The sequence below is a fragment of the Crocodylus siamensis genome, chromosome 2 (assembly GCF_052110815.1).
Source record: "Crocodylus siamensis isolate JL-2025a chromosome 2, ASM5211081v1, whole genome shotgun sequence".
Taxonomy (NCBI): Eukaryota; Metazoa; Chordata; order Crocodylia; family Crocodylidae; genus Crocodylus; species Crocodylus siamensis.
Window position 1 is genome coordinate 48,291,476 of NC_143396.1, and position 15,130 is coordinate 48,306,605.

The following is a 15,130-nucleotide window of genomic DNA, read 5'->3' on the forward strand; positions in this document are numbered from 1 at the left end:
GTCAGTTCCATTAGTGGAAGTCTCAACTCCTTCCACTTGTCCTTCCAGGACATAAATAAAGTCATATCATAGTTTCATAGTTTCTAGGGTCGGAAGGGACCTGAGCAGATCATCTAGTCCGACCCCCTGCCATGGCAGGAAAGAATACTGGGATCAAACGACCCCAGCAAGATGTTCATCTAACCTCCTCTTAAACACCCCCAGGGTAGGAGCCTGCACCACTTCTCTTGGAAGTTGGTTCCAGACCCTAGCCACCCTGACTGTGAAGTAGCGCCTCCTGATATCTAATCTAAACCTACCCTCTGCCAGCTTGTGACCGTTAGTCCTGGTCACTCCTGGCGGTGCTCGGGGGAACAGGGACTCTCCCAATACCTGCTGGTCCCCCCTGACTAGTTTATAACAGGCCACAAGATCCCCCCTCAGCCTTCTCTTTTGGAGGCTGAACAGGTTCAGGTCCCGTAGCCTCTCCTCATAGGGCCTGCCCTGTGGTCCCCTGATCATACGAGTGGCCCTCCTCTGGACCCTCTCCATGCTGTCGACATCCCTCTTGAAGTGTGGCGCCCAGAACTGGACGCAGTACTCCAGCTGCAGCCTGACCAGTGCCGCATAGAGGGGGAGGATCACCTCTTTGGACCTGCTCGAGATGCATCTGTGGATTCATGACAAGGTGCGGTTGGCCTTCTTAACTGCCTCCCCACACTGCCGGCCCATGTTCATCTTGGACTCAATGATGACTCCAAGATCCTTTTCCGTCTCCATGCTGACAAGAGGGGAGTTCCCTAACCTGTAGGTATGGTATCAGGCTGCACTGAAACATTCTACCCTATTAGCAGTAGATGTTACCACATGTGACTGGTTGGTTAGTGCTGATTGGTATTCAACTAATTTGACAAACTTTCAGAAATGCACCTAGAATGGGTGGTGGGATCGCCAATACAGGAAATGCCATCAAAAAGTAAAATAATTAGGTAAGGGATTAATTAAGGGCATCCACAAACTGGAGGAAAGGCAACAAGAAACTATCCTCTATACTTCTTCTGTACTGCAGCAGAACCAAGGCAAATCAATCCACATGTGACACTGGATGGTAAGATATCCTGCCAGAAAGTGTGACAAGTTACTCTGGAAAAGAGGTTAAGGTCGTGATGTTGCAGTTAAAAAATGTTGGGGCAGTACCGTGCTTGTTTTTTATATGAAGGAAAAGAATTGCCTGAATCTTCAGAACTAAATAATCAGAATAGGAAAATGGAATATGGAGTATATGTACGAAAGGAAGTTTGTCACTGTGATCAAAGTACTGGAAAGATACAGACAGAGGTGGAATTTCAGAATCATGCTGGAATGCTAGGGGGCATTTTAGGATGGTGCACAATTGCAGTATATTACTCAGGATCTAAGAAGGTAAGACATCATGGGAGTCATGTTTATATATCCAAGTAGACTTTAAACAGTGTGCTTGGATATAACCCAGTCAAACTGAATCATTACAATTCACCTTTGAATGAAGTCAGTCAGTATGTCAGTCATGCAGGCTTACACTTCTGTGACAGAAGCAGTTGACAGAGCAATTTAGAAGTTCTGTGAATGGCTTGAATAGACATTCATTAAAACACAGCACCAAGCAGAAATATCATTCTGGTAATTGGCTGCCTGAATGCAAGAGCTGCAAGTGTAAGCTCTCATACAGAAATCATAGGAAACAATGGTCTAGTTACAGATAAGAGAAAGGTTGCAGAGGATACAATGAACTGAGTAAACAGATATAAAGGTAGTCTAAACAAGGCAAGAGGCTATAGATAAGGACAAAATATGTACAACCTGAGAAAAATAAAGAGGATAAAAGCAAAAGGTGTGTTCACAACCAAAACATTTTCCCTGCAATTGAATATAGTTATAGATCATGATGGCATGACACTCGATGAAGGTGGTGATATCAAACACCAGCAGAGAACTTAATGTTTTCAAGTCCAACTGACATATATCCATTTACAAACAAACTGATATCTCGATGAAGGGGGTGATATCTAACACCATTTATAAAATCTCTGAATTGACTCCAGCATACCCTATTTGTGTAATGTACTGTACTGTCAGTGTACCAACTGTACTTCTGTACATTTTCAAGGCACCGAAGACCTAATCATACATTTGCTTTGATAAGCACATTCTAAATTTCTTAACATCTTCAACTTGGATCTAAAGCCATTGATACAGATACAAGAGCCAGGAATTAATCCCAAATAAAATAAATGAGAATTTTATACCACCCATTACTACAAAAAGTAAATTTGGCTCTTTTGTCTTCCAGTGGACCCAAGGACAATATCCAGTAGCTCAGGGGACTCTCCTCATCCATGCATATACCTGCCTGCTGCTTCTAAATCAGCTTTAATGCTGCCATTACTAATAAATGCCTTCTTGCAATGGTGTGCATGCAACAGCCCTCCAGAACTGGCACTAGAGAATGAAACTGACTGTTATACAGAAAGTGCTGTCAAATATACAAAGTAAACAAGCCTAAAATGGAGAAGTGTTGTTTCTCTCCTCTTCACTTTTAATAATATTAACAGTTTTTTGTTACAAAATAAGTTAAAAAATTCAGATGCAGATATGTTGCTTTAGTTCAGGGATGGCCAGCCTGAGGTACTGGTACTGCAAGCAGCACAGGCAGTTTATGTGTGGCATGTGGCAGATCAGGGAGGGGACAAGCAGCACAGAGAAAGATAGAGCAGGAAGCACAAAGCAAAGCAGCAAATTGAGTGGGGAGCACAAGGAAGGAAGCAGAAAACAGAGTAATAGACTGGGAAGGGAAATGGGATCAAAGTGGCATTTAGGGGAGGTGCAGGGCTAATCTGTGACACATCTGCCAAAACGGTTGCCCCCCACTGCTTTAGTCAATATCCTTTTAATCACTGTTGGATTTTGAAAGTAAAAATCCAATTGATTATTATAGCATCCTAAAGAACCATGAAACACTAGGAACAAATAGAAGATACAAGATAGAAAAGACTAGTAAAGAAAACAGTTATAGCTGGAGGCAAAAAATGGGAGCTGGGATTGCAAACATTTTTTCCATAGTATTTTTTCTCTTTCACTTTCTTCTCTGTTGCATGTAGTCCATTTGTTTTTTTTATAGGAAATGACCAAGTTTACCAGTAGATTAAAAAAACATTTAATGGGTCCTCATGCTTTCCACCCTAAACTATAAGCTACAATATACAGTACCATATTGCACATTTAAGAGAAAGTAGGGCTGTGGAGAGACTCCACTGATGTATAGAAAATTGGAACCATTACAGTAACATTTTTTAAAACTGTTAGAGACATGTTTTGTTTTTAAAGAAGATGGAGAAGCAGCAGTTTAGAAAATTCAGTATTTGCTCACCTATTTGGAGAATGCTAAGGCATGATTTTTATGTCAGTTGCATCTACGATTTTTCAAAGGAGGTTGCTTTATTTAGGTGGGCCAGGTCCAAATTACAATAACTCTTCTCTACTCCAAGTGTTGTATGTGGGCTGGATCAAAATTTAGACACTGCTCTGAATTGCATAGGTGCAGGGTGGGAATGGACTCTGGTTTAATATCTGAAATTTCCTTTCCACATATTCCTTTATTCATTTCATATATCCAACCTATCTAATTCTTATCTAGTAGCAAATAAAGCTAAAGTTGAAGGCTATGAATGACTGGGTTTTTTATATCTTAGAAACAATATAGCAGTTTTCAGCTACAAACAGTGCTCTAAATAAGTAAATGTTTTCTTAGTGGTTGGAGTCTATATTATGAATTATTGCAAAACCATGTATGCCTAGTTCTAATGGAATTTTAAAAAAGTAGAAGTGATAGAAGGATTTAAAAAAAAAGATAAAGCACCTATTCTTTTGAAGTGCGGTTTGACTTTACAGGATAGCAAATAAAAGCTAAGTTCCCCTTCAGCAACCACTCAACTAAATATATCCTGTTCTTCACTTAAATAAATATACTTCATATAATAAAGAATCACGTACGAAACAAAAAATTTCCTTAGGATAATTAATGTAAGCAGAATTATTCCTAGAGCTATTTTGTGTGAAGTCTGTTTTACTATTGCAGAGAATATTCCCAGGACCTCTTTTGCCTGGTTTTCTGCTACATAAGAAACATAACACACAAGCTGTCCATGTGCTTAGTAGATAACCGTCGATCTTCTGGATCATGGTGTACACATAAGAAGTCTAATCAGATGCCTGATGAATCCATTTGTGTCTGACAAGCACAACTCCGTATGCTCCGTATGTTGCCTGAGTTGGATTCCAAATTTACAGGATGCTGCTTTCTTCTTTCTCCCTTTGCTTCCATCCTCTGGATCAAAGCCGCTTTATGTTGAGCTGTATCCAGTGCCAGATGTTCCAGTGCCAGATGTTCCAGTGCCAGATATTCCCTGCAGATTGGATGGGGTTCTATGCTTTCCTCCCAGCTTTCTACATTGAAGCTGAATGACTTCATATAATTTTTGCACACATTGTGGTACTGCCAGAGGGCGTGTCCACACATGCAAGCATTTGAGCTTGCAGCAGCTCAAATAAGAGCGGCATAAATTTGAACTGGGGATTTTTACCTCAGCACACATGCCCAGACCTGTACTTTGGCATGGGGCAAGTTGTAACACTTAGGGCAAAATAACCCCGCCCAGCTCCTTCCAGATCTGCAGCCAGGGGGAGCTAGAGCCTGGGGCCAACACCTGTGCTGGCCCCAGCAGTATAAAAACCTTCCCTGGTGAGCAGCTCAGGGCTACTTACCCACAGGAGCTTCTGAGGCCCAGCCAGTTGGTATCTGGGGACACTACTCCTTGTGCCAGAAGGACTGCTGAAGCAGCCCTAACCTGGAGTGGCCCCTACACTCCCTGCCCATTGCAGCAGTCTAGCAATGGGGGCTGCTGCCTAGCTGTGACATGTTGCCACCTGTGACAGCATCTGTCCCCTTGAACCTGCGGCCCCATGGCTGCACACCTGCCAGCCCCGAATGGGGTACACCCACTCTGCCATCTAGGCAGCTAATGCCCAGAAGATGTGTTCCTTGCAGCAGCCCCCTTTGAACTGTCCAAGTATGTCCTCTTGGCCCCAAACAGCCAAGAGGTCAACTACCTCATTTGCCCTTCAGCTGGGTTCCTAGTGCTGGCCCAGGAAAGGCTCCTCTGGCTGGGTCCTGCCACTTGTCTCACCAGCAGAGATCCTGGTGTTCCCTGTTTAAAAATAGCAAATTCTCTGATAAGAAACCCAAATTTCTCATTAAAATATCCAAAATAGTGTTCTTTCACTATTAAAATTAAATGCCACTATATAGAGAGAGTTGGGCAAAGTTTTATTGATATATTTACAAGTTTAAAGCAATTTGAAAGCATACCCATGTCTCTTTCATCATCATAAAATCAATTCTAAATATCTATATACTTTTGGCTTTTCTGTCATAGAAAAATCAGAGCTGCCCACACCCCCTTTGCTCACCAGGATGTGCAGCACTGAGCTGCACTGATATGCCAGTGCTCTGCACTTGCCCTTGCCCCTTACCCTTGCCTCTTAACCCACAGCCTGCCCCCTGGCCCAAGTCCCGTCACTCCTGACCCACAGGGCGAGGTATGTAGGTGAGGAATTTGGAGTGCCTTGGGGGTGTGGGGTTTGTGGGTGGACTGTGGGGGGACTATGGGTGTTGGGGGCTGCGCAGGAGAGGCTGCTCAGGAGGGGTGGTTCCCCTGTCCTCACAGGGCACAGCCCCCCGGCACAGTTCACAGACTGTCCCCCCACAGGGGCCATAGCCCTCCTACAGGGGCCACAGCACCCCTCCACAGGGCTACAGCCCCCCACTGGGCCCACATGCCCCCCCACATGGCCTCCACAGGGCCAAAGCCCCCCTACAGGGGCCAAAGCCACTCCGCAAGGCCCACATGCCCTCCTGCAGGGGCTACAGCTTTCCTGCAGAGGCAAAAGCCACCCTCCGCCGCAGGGCCCAAAGCCCCCACAGGGTTTAAAGTCCCCCACAGGGCCCACAAGGCACCCCACAGGGCCCAAATGCCCCCAAGGCCCACAGCCCCCCTGCAGCAGTCATCGGGGCACTCAGGGCCCTCCTGGCTGGCTACCAGAGTGTCTCTTTAGAGGACCTAAGCCTCTGGTTGCCTCAGGGTACAGTCCTGGACCATGCCCCCGCCCCACTTTTTTTGCCTGTTTTTTTGATACTTAGATATCCAGGCATCAAATTTTGAGCCCGCACTGCAAATATGCAGCGCAGGGAACATTTTTTTGTTCCCAGCATGCTTCTTGCTGCATCTCAAATTGCTTTGAGATGTGGCAAGAGGCATGTGCAGGCTCATTGGGACGTGCCCATAAAGGGCACCCCAGCTTTCTAGAGCTATCTTAAATCTCGCTATACAAAATATTCTTGGGGATACAGTCTTCTCTCATTCTCCTGAATGGATGATCCATCACACCCTTTTCTTCTTGACAGTGACAGACCTGTGCATTCCAGTTTCTTTGTATTTGGTATTCTGTCTTCTCTCTTCATTTTCAGGATCATCTTATGTGTAAGTTGTTTAGTCTCTTGATATGCCTAGCCTATATAGTCCATGTTTCTGAACCATAAAGCCACATCATATCATGGATGACATCATATGTCTCATAGATTTGTATCTTTACCTTAGCTGATAGTTTACTGTTATTCCATACACATTTCTGTAATAGGACCTAGTTATGTAGTAACTAGTGTGCTTAGGAACTAATTGCTAAAAGCTAATACATAAGTTAATGCTGGTGTTTTTAGTGGATACATTTCCTAATACAGAATTTTTATCAGTAGTTGGAATGTTTCCCAGAATTTTATGAAATACATTGAGCTTTGCTTTAGGTAACCATTAAATTTTTTTTCATGTAATTGTGTACAAAATATGTGACAATTGGTAGTTAAGCAGAATTCACACTAAACACGATGCAAATGCTGCAATGCTTACTTTTTTCATGGTATTTCAAGCTTGCAGCTGTTACAATGTGATCCCATAAAATTTGGCCAAAAAAGCAAGTTCAAACCAGACATTTATTTTGATAATAGCCCTTCAAGAACATGTTCCTTCTAAAGAAAACAAGATGGATACTCCTCAAATTAACTGATTGGCAATTTTTGTGCTGTACTTATATGTAAATCATTTGCAATTTGCAATCCATTAACCTGAATTAAAAAGAACAACTGGGTATAAAAGCAAATAGGGTATGTGTTGACAAGTAAAAAGTATGTAATTTTTTAACAATTTTCCTTAAAATGTCTGAAAAGTCAGGTTAAAGTACAGGTTAAAATTAAGTCAGAAATTCCAGCCTGTTGGACTATTCCAGTGTTTGTCTGTTTTTCTGAATCAGAACAAAAAGTATCATTTCAAAATTGCTATCACATTAAATTTTGAAAAAATGTTCATTTGGAACCATTGAAACATTTCAATAGTATAAAATTACTTAGATAGTCTGTGTTTATAAGTCAAAATGTGTCGTCTCAATAATGTTAAAATCTAGGGGAAATCTACAACATTAAATATAATCTAAAGTGTAACAAAATTATTTGAAATTAAGTTGAAATTTATTTGAATTTAGTTGAAATATTTTGACATTAAAATGCAAGAAAAGCTTTGGCATAATTTATTTTGGCTTTTTTAGCAAAATCTGTATTCTAAATGAACATTCCCACAAAACAGTTTGATTTCAATTGAATTGACTTTTTCAAAGGAAAGCTGTTCCAACTGTATTTTATCCAATCTCTATTTAAAGCCAAAATGTTTGGCTGTACTAACCTGAAAAGCCTCAGCTACATCACTGCAAGCCAGTGGAGGTTCAAAAGTTTGAATTGGCATGTCAGAAGACTTTTCGGTCATGTTAGTCTAATTCAGCTGAGGTAACAAGAGTGAACTAGCACACTCTTTTTGTCCATACAGCCATAGTCAAAAGATATTTTTATCATTTATTAGCTAACATGTTATAACTGAAACTATAAAATCCTAAAGGCTGCCTGTACGTAAGTGTGGTACAGGCACCAACGTGCTGCATTACAGTGCATAAGAGCAAGTGCCACTTAGTCTGCTGGAGGGTGGTAATTACCATACTCCAGCTGCCTCCCAAACTTTAGTTCAAATGCCCCCGCTGCCATTTTGAAACACCACTATATACATGGGTATCAGTTGAACACAATGTTTTATTGATATATTTACAATGTTAAAGCAATTTGGAAGTCTACCGGTGCCTCAACTATTCATAGATTCATAGATGTTTGGGTTGGAAGGGACCTTAGCAGATCATTGAGTCCAACCCCCTGCCCTAGGCAGGAAAGAGTGCTGAGGTCAGATGATCCCAGTCAGGTGTATGTCTAGTCTCCTTTTAAAGACCCCCAAGGTGGGGGAGAGCACCCCCCCCCTTGGAAGCCCATTCCAGATTTTGGCAACCCTTACGGTAAATAAGTTCTTCCTGATGTCTAACCTAAATCTGCTCTCTGTCAATTTGTGGCCACTGTTCTTAGTTACCCCAAGAGGTGCCCTGGTAAACAGAGCATCTCCTATTCCTTGGTGTCTCCCCATGATGAATTTGTAGGTGGCCGCAAGATCACCTCTCAGCCTTCTCTTGCGGAGGCTGAAGAGATCCAGGGCCCTCAATCTCTCCTTGTAGGGTTTTGCCTGCAGGCCCCTTTTCTGATCCCATCTTGATTATGGAAAATATATATTGCTCCTTCATGTAGACAGCAACACCACCCCCTTTTCTCCCTACTCTATCTTGTCTGTACAGCCTATAGCCCTCAATGTTTATTGCCCAATTGTGGGTAAATTTCATAGACATTAGGGCTGGAAGGGACCTCAGAAGATCACAAACCCAGGCCCCTGCCCCAGGGGCAGGAAGTTGGCTGGGGTCAAAGGATCCCAGCAGGATAAATGTCCAAACATCTCTTAAAGGAGTGCTTGCACCACCTCTGGCGGCAGTCTGTTCCAGGCCTTGGGGGCTTGGACAGTAAAGAAGTTCTTCCTTATGTCCAGCCTGAAATGGTCTTGGAGGAGTTTGTGACCATTTGAACTTGTCATCGCTTGGGGCGCTTTGGTGAACAGGTGTTCCCCCAGATCCTGATGTACACCCCTTATATACTTGTAGGTAGCCACCAGGTCCCCTCTGAGCCTGCTGTTTTCTAGGCCGAAGAGTCCCATAGCTTTCAGCCTCTCATCATAAAGCCTGTTTTCCTGCTCTCTGATTATGCACTTGGCTCTTCTCTGGACTCTCTCAAGCTTCTCCACATCCTTTTTGAATTGTGGAGCCCAAAATTGGATGCAGTACTCCAGCTGCGGCCTCACCAAGGCTGAGTACAGTGGGAGGATGATATCCTGGGTTTGCTAGAGAAGCAAGCCAGAGTTTTGCTCACTTTACCAGCTGCAACATCACATTGGTGGCTCATATTTATCTTGTGGTCAGTCATGACCCCCAAGTCCCTGTCGTCCATGGTGCTAGCAAGCGTAGCACTGCCAAGTCTATAAGCATGCTGCGGGTTTTTCTTCTCAAGGTGGAGTACCTTGCATTTTTTGTTGTCGAATGCCACCAGGTTTTCATGCACACAATTTCAGAGCCTGTCAAGGTCAGCTTGGATCACCATCCTGTCCTCGGGTGTGGATGCTTTACCCCAAAGTTTGTTGTCATCAGCGAACTTGGCCAGTCTGCTTCTGACACCAATGTCCACATCATTAATGAAGATGTTAAAGAGTATAGGCCCAAGGACGGAACCTTAGGGGACCCCACTGGTCACAGTGCACCATGATGATTGACCACTACTCTCTGGGTATAACCTCGGAGCCAGTTCCCCAGCCAGCGGACTGTGATGTAGCCAAGGGTGTGCAGTTGGCCAGTTTTTCTATGAGATGATCATGGGACACCAGATCGTAAGCTTTTTTTAAATCAAGATATATGACATCAGTCTCCCCTCCTTGTCCAGGTGATATGTCCCTGGTTGTAGAAGGAGATGAGATTGGTCAGGGAAGACCTACCCACAACAAACTCATGCTGGCTATTCCTCAGGATGTTGCCATCAGCCAGTTTGTCAAGAATGGTCTCTTTGATAATTTTTTCCAAAATCTTCTCCAGAATAGAGGTCAGGCTGATGGGCCTGTAGTTCTCTGGATCTACTTTCCTCCCTTTCTTGAAGATAGGCACCACATTGGCCTTCTTCCAATCTTCAGGCACTTTGCCTGAGCGTCACAAGTTCTTGAAGATCTGTGCCAATGGCTGAGCTATGATGCTTGCCAGCTCCTTAAGTACCCTGGGGCGTAGACTGTCTAGGCTGGCTGACTTGAAGCTGTCCAGCCTCTCAAGATGTTTCTTCACGTGGTCAATATAGATGGAGGGTAACAATTCTTCCTTGCCCTGGCAGTCCCGTACTGTACTGAGCAGGGCCGTCCCTTGAGGCTGGTGAAAAACTGATGTAAAATACCCAATAAGCAGGTTGGCTTTTTCCTGGGCGTTGGTTGTCAGTTGTTCCACGTGGTTTATCAGGGGTCCAATGTTACCCTTGCTTTTCCTTCGGCTCCCCACATATCTAAAAAAGGACTTTTTATTATCCTTGATATGTGTTGCCAGTTGGAGTTCAGTTGCAGCCTTGGCTTTCCTGGTTTGCTTCCTACAGGTCTGGATCAGTGCAGAATACTCCTCCTTTGAGGTGGATCTAGCCTTCCATCCTTTATAGGTCTTTCTCTTTAGATGCAGGAGGTCCACTAGTTCCCTGCAGAGCCAAGGGGGCTGCTGTGCCCTTTTGCTGCCTTTCCCCCAAGACAGGATAGACATTGCTTGTGCTTTCAGGATCACTCCCTTGAGGAGCAACCACTCATTCTGAACTCCCCTCCCCTTTGAGTCATGGTCCCTTAGGGCCTTACTAAGAAGCCTCCTGAGCTTGTCAAAGTCAGCTTTCCTGAAGTTGAGGACTTCTGCATTGCTGTCTGGCTAGCCAGCTTTACGGGGGATGGTGAAGGTGATCAGCTCATGGTCGCTGTCTCCCAGCTTCCCTTTGATTGTTAGGTCGCTGATTAAGTCACCCTCCATTGCCAGTACCAGGTCAAGCAGTGCTTTGCCTCTCGTCGGTCCGTAGACTTCTTGAGTCAGGTAGAGCGCATCCATGCAAATGAGGAAGCTTTGTGACTGTTCAGATGTGGTTGAGCGCTCTTCCCACGAGATGTCAGGGTAGTTGAAGTCTCCCATGACAACCATGCATTGGGCGTGTGCAGCCTCAGCCAGTTCCCTGGCGAATTCATGGTTGAGCTTTTGATCCTAGCTAGGAGGTCTGTAGTAAACTCCCACCATTGTGTCCCCTGTGCTGTGTTCACCACAAATTTTAACCCAGAGAATCTCTAGTCATCCACCCGGGGTGCCAATGTTGGCTTGCAGGGATGCATAACTTTCCTTGACAAAGAGAGCTAGTCCCCCGCTCCCCCTTTGTCTGCACAATCTCTCCTGTTCATGGTATAGCCATCTATACCTCTGGCCCAGTTATAGGTGGAGTCCCACCAGGTCTCCATTATCCCTATGAGACTGTAATCATTCTTGTTTAGCAGGAGGACCAGTTCCTCCTGTTTATTCCTCAAGCTCCTGGCATTGGTGTACAGGCACATAAGTGTCCCACTGGGGGGCCTTGCCTTCCCTATGGATCTTTCTGGGGCTGGGATAGGGATGGGTTCCCTTGAGTGCCTTAGCCTGCTGGATTTTCAAAAGTTGCCCCCATCCCCCAGTGGGCTTAGTTTAAAGCCTGGTCAAGCAGGTCAGCCAGTCTGGCTGAGAAGGGCCTCCTCCCCAGTGCAGTGAGGTGGAGGCCATCTCTTCCCAGCAGACCACTGTCTCTCTTACCAAAGAGTGGACTATAACTGTGGAAGCCAAAGCCTTCATGATGACACTAATGCCACAGTCTTTGGTTGACTACCTTGATCCTCCTGATTTTGGGCTATGATCTGAGGAGGAAAACACCACTTGTGCCCCAACCCCTTAAGTCCTGCTCCTGAAGCCTTGTAGCTTCTCATGACCTCACTGGGATTGCTCCAAACCATGTCATTCGTGCCCACATGGATAAGGAGCATAGGGCAGTGGTCAGTGGGCCAGATGAGTTTTGGGATCCTCTTGGTCATGTCCCAGATACAGGGTCCTGGGAAGCAGCAGACCTTCTAAGGGGCTAAGGGGATGGGGCAGCAGATTGCGCCCTCAGTCCCCCTCAGGAGGGAGTTTCCCACAACAACCACTCTACGAGTGGCCTTAGGGAGAGCAGGGATGGTAGCTGTGGGTGAGCCTGCATTGCCTGCAGGATCTGGCAGCTCTGCAGGCTCTACTGGGGCTGCAAGAGGTTGGTATCTGTTGCAAAGCTCCAAAGGGATGGGGACTTTGGTGCAGTGGGCCTTGGGGCTGCTGATCACCTTAGTCCAACCCCCCAGCTGGACAGTATGGGAGATCCCTGAGTCCTCCCTCATCCTGGAAGGTGACCTTGGCCAGCCCTCTGTCTCCAGGTGAAGGGCCTGGCAGTAGGAGTCTATCTCCTGTTCACCTTCCCTGATGGCATGCAGTCTCTGGACTGTGGCCTGGAGCTCCTCTGTCTGGTGCCCCAGAGATTCCAAAGTGGAGCAAACCTCACCTAGAAACATGCCAGGCAGCCCCTGCAGTTGAGAACCAGGGGCTCCGTCTGCATGGAAACCAGAACCGTGGGTTCCACCAGGGTAGAGGCCTCTGAAGTGCTAGGGGGGAGGCCACAGACTCTGAGGGGACCCTTGGGGTGTGGCGTGTGCCCATCTGCATCGTGCTGGCTCCCTGGGGGCTGGGCAAAGTAGGAGCTGGGGGGGCATGTCCCTCCTTGGCTCCCACTCAGCTGCCCCTTGGCTGACTGGGTTGGGGGTACCTCCATCCCTGCCATGGGCCCCACCTACCTCCAGCTGTTCTGGGGATCCAGGTCAGGGTCCTGTTGGGCGGGTCCTGGGTGTCCCTAGGCTCAACGGGGGTACGACAGGCTTCCGCCCGTTCATTTCTTGTTGGAGCCAGGGGACCCACCGAGTTTCAGTTAGCTCAACTAGATAGCAGTTTTTGTTTGCAAGCAGGGGTGTGAGTTCCTCCTGCTTGTTCCCCATGCTCCTAGCACTAGTATAAAGACATTTGAGCCCTCTGATGAGTGCCCTTGATGCCCCTGTCCTGATGCCCATTGGGCCCCTTAGTACTTAGGTGGGCTGTTCCAGTTCATGGCTTGTGGTTTGTTAATCCTAGATTCTCACTGTCATCTGCATCCCCATCCCCCAACAAACCAAGTTTAAAAGCCCTTCGTAGGAGATCAGACAACCTGTAAGAGAACAGACTGTTACCTTTCAAAGAGAAATGAAGATTATTTTATTATAATAAAATAAATTCTAAATACCTATATATTTTGGTGTTTGATTTTGGTTTTTTTTATCATAGCAAATCAGAGCTCCCTCTGCCCCCTTCATTCACCAGGAAGTGGGTTCTGCTGTGGCTGTCTCCCCCACTGCTTTGTGGCATTGAGCAGCCCTGATATGCTGGCGCCCCTACCAAGCTACAGTCCTCCCAGCCCCGCTGGTGCCCATCACTACCAGCCTGCTTCCCCCTGCCCTCAGGCCCCAGCCTCCCAGAGTATGTGTGATGCAGGGGGGAGGTGTGGGGTGGGAGGGTGTGGGGCAGGGATGGTGCCTAACCATAGGTGACACAATAGGTGATGCGTTGTGGGGGCATGCCCCACCAGATTTGTATGTCCACCGTGGGACACAGGGCTGCAGCCTGGCCAGACTGGCATCAGGTCGCCGCTGTGGCCTATTGGGTGGCACCCAGCGTGGGAGGGCAGGAAGACTCATTACTGCTGCCGCTGTCAGGATCCTCGTGTCAGCCATGCACCCATGGAGTAATGCCGTGCCACCAGCCGGGCAAGAAGTAATGAACTGGATGGGGGGCTGTGTTGCGGCTCACCTCCTCCTGGCACCAGCCACTCATGCACCGGATCACAGCTTTACCTTGCTGCTGCTCCCCTCAGGCCTCCTGCAGTGACCTTACCCCGCCTCTCCTCCAGGGTAGAGGCATGGCCTAGCACATGGGTGGCGGACAGCGGGAGGAGGTGAGGGTAGTGTGGTTCCGCATGTCCATTACTCCTTGCATTGCTGGTGGCACAGCATTACTCCAGGGCAGCACAGTAGTGGTGGTGGTGGCAGCAGCAATGAGTTTTGCTGCCCCGCTCTGCCCTCCTGCACCGAATCCTCCCTGCTGGGCTGCAGAGGCAGCTCAGTGCTGGTCCACACAGGCTGTAGCCCTGTGCCTTACTGTGGCTGTACAAATCTGGGGAGTATGCGCCCCCCATGCCCTCCTGATGCATCACCTATGGTGCTCAACCCCTCCATGGGAGAGTGTGCAGCAGCAGAAATCCAGCCCCTCTCCCAGCCCTCCCTCTCACTGAAGGAGCTGCCCATGACTCTATCCCACTCTGCAGCCGGGCTCTGCCACCACATATTCCTACCTGGGGCCCTGCACAGCACTCCACCCCAGCCTCAGCCCCAGCCCCAGTCTCAGTCCCAGTCACCCAACCTGCCCCATTCCTTCTTTCCCCTTGGGGGCTTGGCTTGAGCCACCACTGCCTCAATCTCCCGCCTCTGCTTTTCTCCCTCTGGCTCTTCAGCAGATCAAAATGAATTAATCCTGGAGCTATATTTGTGTTATTTGTTGATACCTATGAAATATAGTATATCAGGTTACTAGAACCAGTATAGCAGAGTACATCCAATAGTTGAATTATATGCACCACATATAAAATCTAAATTGCCACTGTACTTTAAATTCAGAAAGTGGAAACTTCTTTGTGGCAATAGGGCCTCTCTCAAGCAAATGATTATGATCTCATTCTACTGCAGAAATGACACAAATAAACTTTTTTAGTTCCTGGATTATATCACTATTTAAACAAAAACATTAAACACATTAACTTCTATTCGGTATGTCATACACTCCTATCCAAGATAATATAGTGGGTATAACATACAAATTGTATTTCTGCTGTTCTGTAGCATATTTGGAGATGTCACTGTCAAAGTACAAAAATCCCAAATGTACTTGTAAATATTTTGCACTTCCTGTGGCT